Genomic DNA, 6,056 nt, shown 5'->3' with positions numbered 1-6,056 from the left:
ACATAGACCCTATTTTATTTAATCTTTGAGTGAACACTTGGTTTGTTTACATTTTAGTTACATTTTTTGCTATTGTGAATAGTGACATTCTGAGTCATATATACAGATTTGTGTGTAGGTAACTATTTTTACTTTGTGTGTATGACTGCCTGGAATTGCTGGGTTCTATGGTAATACTGTTTGCTTCTTTGTGTGTAGTATGAGTGTGCTTAAACACAGTTTATGAAAGAGTAAATAAAATAGGAAGACAATCAGCAATCTGTAAAGCAAATATAGAAGCCATTAATACAGGAAAGCCACAGTATAAGTGTCTATGCATTCATCTGGAAGTTCTAGATTCAGTATGCCTGAAACTCATAGTGCACATTTACACTGGCAGTATAAATGAGTCAACAAATGTACTCAATAGAAGTATAATTCCAAGAAGCAAAATAAAAGCCCCAAAGGCTCAATTCTGGCTTCTAGATTATGCTGGGCAGAAAAGGACAGATAAAAGCCAGAAGTGGTCGCTCACTCCTTTAATGCCAATACTTTGAAATCAGAGGCAAACAAGCCTGGTCTACACAGTGAATTTCAGGCCAGATAGGGCAACAATAAGTGAGACCCTGTCTCAAAATTAAAAAACAAAAAAAGAAAGGGACAGATATGGTAATAAGGACTCGAAAGCCATGATCATAAAGAAGAAAATGAGTTCCATTGCCAGGGATTGTTGTTGCCACTGGGTAGCCAAGGTATATAATATCCAAGTGATGGGGGCTGGTGCACAAAGCGTTTGAGGATGAAAATTCCTTAATTCACCAGTCTGGCAGTTTGTAGGCTCATGAACACCCTCTGAAAGATGTCATTGATCTTTGCACTTGGAACCAGTCCCTGAATCTTCTAATTCCCTACCATGAAGAAGTACCCGCCGGAGTTTGGAGCCAGCTATCTGGTTTTAAATCTAGACCTGTTAGTGGGAGGTGATTCCCTAGGTAACCTTTATGTCTCGATTTTTTCATCTCTAAAGGGGATAATAGAACTGCCAATAGAATATGTTTTAGGGCTGTGGCCAAAATTTTACAAAACTAAAACATGTCTATTTAGGCCCTCCATGTCCATCTAACTGGTGGGTTCCTACTTCCCCTCAGATCCAGCCATATCCCACTTGTCCCACCTCCTCAGCTGATCCTCACACTTGCCACCCTCCCGAAATTGACTGTATTGGGGTAGCGGCGATTCTTTTTTGCTTTTCCTCTCCTTTGCTAGCCCCCCTCCTCTGCAGCCCTGTCTGTTCACCTGCCCCTTCTTTCTCCAGTTCCTTGCTGGGACGCCCTCTACCCACCATTTGACTCTGCCTGGCGTTGGTATGTTGGGCCTGCCCGCGCCTGCCCGCAGTACCCTCCTATCCACAGGCGGGCTAGCGTTTCGTCATTGGGTTTTGTACCGTCACTCACTTGGACACAGCCAATCATCCCACAAGAGCCTGAAGACGCGCTGGGCTAACAGCGAGGGTTAGCAACATGACCTCACAGTTATGTGCTCCCAGCCGCACTGGCACCGCTAACTGAGCAGCCACGAACAGGGGAGGGAGGACCAACATAGGGACACAGGAGCCGGGTGCGGACAGCTAAACAGTGCAGCTGGGTTTGACAGTAGAGTGATTGAGATGGTAGGTAAGCATGTGCTTACCACAGAGTGCAGGGAGTTCCTTTCAACAGTCAGACGTTCAAAGCCATTAGGGTCTTGGGACAGAACCCTCCCTACACAGCACATGCGCCACAGAAAAAGATACTAGGGGTGGCCTGTCTTACAACGGGAAACCATGGGACTTTCGTTCTACTGGTACTACTGTAGCCATCTTTTCTGCCAGTGAGATAACTTGTGGCTTTAGGATTCAGGAAGCCAGAAATGATAACAATTGTGATTCCCAAACTAGTTGAGGAAGACAAGCAACTAGCCAAAGAAATATTCAAAGCCAGAACCCAGGTACAGAATTGGGGTGGTAGTAATTTCAGCAATCTGAAGGCTGAGACCAGACAGTTATGAGTTTAAGGCGAGCTTGGGCTGCATTAAAAAAATTGTTTGAGACCAGGTCTTGCTATATAGCTTTGACTGACCTGGAACTCACTATGTAGATAAGGATGGCCTACAATTTTCAACAATCTCCCTGCCTCTGCCTGCCAAATGCTGGGATAACAGACATGTATAACCAGGCCTGGAATTTTTTTAAGTGCTAGGATGGAACCCAGGGCCTTGCATGTGCTAGGCAAGCAGTCTAACACTGAGTTAGATGCTCAGCCCATAAATCTTTGTTTTTGCTGCACCTCAGAAACCATTGAAGATTTTGGGGGAGTTGTGGTGGCTTTTACATCAGAATTTGTAAACACCAGTGAGAACTGCTCTCTGGGCTCATGGAACTCAAAAGAAATGTCAATTTTGATTTGCAAAATTCATCCTGATGAAACAAGAAGAGAAGGGTGCTTCTCTTTTTACTCTCCTCCATTTCTCATCTGATGGCCAGCTCCTCAGTGACTCCTTCCCAAAAGAAGTTCCTGCTCATGTAGGAACCTCAGAGAGAGAGAAAGGGAGGGAGGGAAGGTGGGAAAAGTCACTGACAGGAGAGCACAGGATCCAGCCCTAGAGGCCAGATACTTTGAGTCACACTCTGCCTCTACCATGTGCCAACTCACAATTCAGAACAAGCTATTTAACCCTCCTCCATACTGTTTCCCTCATGTCTTGCCCTGGAAAATAGGGATAGCATTAGCATTAGCATCAACATCTTGGGGAGCTGCTGAGGATAAAACAGATTGGGTCCTTGGGAAGTACTTGAAACAGCCCAGCATATATAAAATATTCAGTCATTACTGCTGATCATATTACTGAGTCTCTGAGAATTATGCTCTCAGAAATATGACAGCCCTGGTCTTGCTCTTTGATGTACCTTCTAATTCTCAGGGATAGTGACAATCTCTATTGCTGTCAGTATGTGACTGTTGACCTACCTTCAGTTTCACCCCTGGGAGTCCTGTGTGTGACTCTGCTCTGCCAGGATTCCAGCAGTAAATGACTTTACCTGTAGCATAACTTCCTGTCTTTTCAGCACTTCCCAGCCTTCTCCCTAAGCTGTGGGAAGGTAGGCTTAGCTCCTGGGGGCTCAGAGGAGCTTCTTCACCTACTGTTATACATCAAAGCTGAAATGGACCCACTTCCTCCTAGATCCCTGTGCTGAGGCCAAGTTCATGCCCATCTTGCATTTTCATCCTGCAGGTAAACCATCAACATCACCAGGTGTAGGTGAGGATGTTGGTCCTACTAAGTAATATGCTATAAGTTCAAAAGCTTCTACTCCAAAGACCATCAAGGCCCAAATACTAACTGGGCATGGTAGTGTATACTTCTAATTCCAACACTTGAGAAGCTGAATTAGGAGTATTGGTATGAGTTTGAGGCCAGTCTGGGCTACATAGAAAGTGCCAAGCCAGCTAGAGCTACATAGCAAGACCTTGTTATAAAAACAAAATGGGGGAGGGATGTCATTTTGAAGAGTTGCTCAAGGTAGGCTGCCCTCAGTCAGACCTTCTCTACTCTCTCTTGCTTTGGAACAATCTCTATACACTGTAAATATGTATTACTCTCATTGGTTAATAAAGAGATGACTGGCCTATAGCTGGGCAGGAAGAAATTGGACAGGAGATCCAGACTAGGAGGATGCTAGGAAGAAGAAGGGCAGAGTCTGAAGAGTCGCCAGGAGATATAAAAGAAGCAGGACATGAACATGCCATACTGAGATAAGGTACCAAGCCACATGGTAGAACATAGATAAAATATGGGTGGAGCCAGAAGTTTTCCTGTGTCCCGCCTGGTCCTGCAGCTGCTTGGTCTCAAGTAAACCCACAGAGGCTTATATTAATTATAAACTGTATGGCCTATGGCTCAGGCTTCTTGCTAGCTAGCTCTTACAATTTAACTCAGTCCATTCGTATTAATCTATGTTTTGCCATGTGGCTTTGTAGTATTACCTGTTCTCTCACAACTTGCTTCTCCTGGCTGCTTGCAGATCTCTCCCAACCCTGCCTTTCTTCCCCCTCTATGTGTCTTGGATTTCCTGCCTAGCTCCATCCTGCCCTGCCATAGGCCAATGCAGCTTTATTTATTAACCAATGGGAGAAACACATATTCACAGCTTACAGAAAGACATCCCACAGCACTTCCCCTTTTCTGTCTAATCAAAAAGGAATATTTTCATTTTTTTAAAGATTTTTATTATGTATACAGAAGAGGGTGCCAGATCTCATTACAGATGGTTGTAAGCCTGTAGATGTAACCAACCGTCTTATTAAATAAGAAACACAGAACCAATGTAAAAGAGAAAGCCAAGAGGTCAGAGCTCAGAGCTAAAATCTTACCCTTCCTCCTGTGAGCTCCTAGCTTCCTGAAAGAGAGCTATATCCTGTCTGTCCGTCTTTTTATAGTATTTTGTTCTGCCTTCTCATTGGTTGTAAACCCAAACATGTGACTGCCTTGTCACTGTATGTCTCCAATGCTGGCTGTATCCCTGAACACACAGAGATCTATGGGATTAAAGGCGTGCGCCACCACCGCCACACTCTGTCTATGGCTCTAATAGCTCTGACCCCTGGGCAACTTTATTTATTAACATACAATCAAAATCACATTTCAGTACAATTAGAATACCACCACATAAGCCACCATGTGGGTGCTGGGAATTGAACTCAGGACCTCTGAAAGAATAGTCGGTGCTCTTAACCTCTGAGCCATCTCTCCAGCCCCAAAAATTCTTTTTTTTTTTTTTTTTTTTTGGTTTTTCAAGACAGGCTTTCTCTGTGTAGCTTTGTGCCTTTCCTAGATCTTGCTCTGTAGACCAGGCTAGCCTTGAACTCACAAAGATCCACCTGGCTCTGCTCCCGAGTGCTGGGATTAAAGGCGTGCACCACCACCGCCCAGGCTTCATTTTAATATAGTAAAATTACATGTAACAAAACAGTTATCGGTCTGGAGAGATGGCTCAGAGGTTAAAAGCACTGACTGCTCTTCCAGAGGTCCTGAGTTCAATTCCCAGCAACCACATGGTGGCTTATAACCATCTGTAATGAGATCTGGTGCCCTCTTCTGGCCTGCATGCATACATGCTGTTTACATAATAAATAAATCTTTAAAAAAAACAGTTATCAAGCAAGAATTATAGTTACAATATCTAGTCTATTTGTATTTAGCAAAATTAAAGAAAATACTCTATCATCCATTCTATTTTTGTGAGTCTAAAGTTTCATATCTAATTTAATCTTTATCATGATTAAGGAAAACCATAATTATAACTATCCAGTCTTCAACTCCATCAAAGACCCCAGAAGGATATAATATTACCTGAGTAAACAGGAAGTGCATTGTGAGCAACTTCCAAAACTCTAGAAATGACAAGAGACATATGACTGCCTGGACAGTCACTCAAAATTCTTCTGCAACATTGGGGCATCCATCTTCAGCCTACAGGCCTAGAGTCTCTGGCACACTTTTTAGTGAAGCAGGAAATTTGAAGCATTATCTTGCCTATTGGCAAATTTCATCAGTCACTTCTCCCTGTGTGTTGCAGAATGTCTGGCAGTCTTCTCTACAAAGCAGGAACCTGAAAATACCATCTCACCTTGTTTTGGCAAAGTTCAGTGGTCATCTTCCTATGGGTCCTGCATAGCCAGTTTATACAGCATCCTGTCAAGCAGTGGAGGCAAGAGCACTTTTTTGCCCAGGGACTAACTTTTGCCACAAAAAAAGCAAACTCCATAATGAGTTTCTTCAATGCCCATCATCTTCTCTGAAGTAGATTGGTGCTGTCAGGAGCAGACATGTCTCACTGTCCAGAAAAGTCTAAGTTCTTAAAACATTTTAAATGCCATATTCTGTAGGTCTTTGAAGTGTTTGAAGATTGTCTATCTAATTGAAATATATCTTTGTATGCCTAAAAACTTAACTAACATTACTATAACTTTGATTATTATAGATGACTATTAATCTGTATTTCTTAATGATACATTTAATTTTAAATGAGTTGCATAAAT

At 42.9% G+C, this 6,056-nt stretch overlaps 1 protein-coding gene across 2 annotated transcripts in view; it reads right to left on the bottom strand.

Annotated features, from left to right (window-relative positions):
- Tex28 (testis expressed 28) overlaps positions 1-1,424 on the bottom strand; it is a 52,170-nt gene extending 50,746 nt beyond the window's left edge. Inside the window, exon 1 of one of the 2 annotated variants that reach the window (XM_042269226.2) lies at positions 1,322-1,424. The gene's annotated coding sequence lies outside the window, so the exon portion shown is untranslated. The remainder of the gene's footprint in view (positions 1-1,321) is intronic. The other variant, XM_042269227.2, reaches the window with a different exon arrangement.
- Positions 1,425-6,056: the final 4,632 nt, after the last annotated feature.

This window comes from Peromyscus maniculatus, chromosome X (genome assembly GCF_049852395.1).
Source record: "Peromyscus maniculatus bairdii isolate BWxNUB_F1_BW_parent chromosome X, HU_Pman_BW_mat_3.1, whole genome shotgun sequence".
NCBI lineage: Eukaryota > Metazoa > Chordata > Mammalia > Rodentia > Cricetidae > Peromyscus > Peromyscus maniculatus.
Note: the sequence above shows the minus strand (reverse complement) of the source record. Positions and strands in the feature narration are given on the sequence as shown.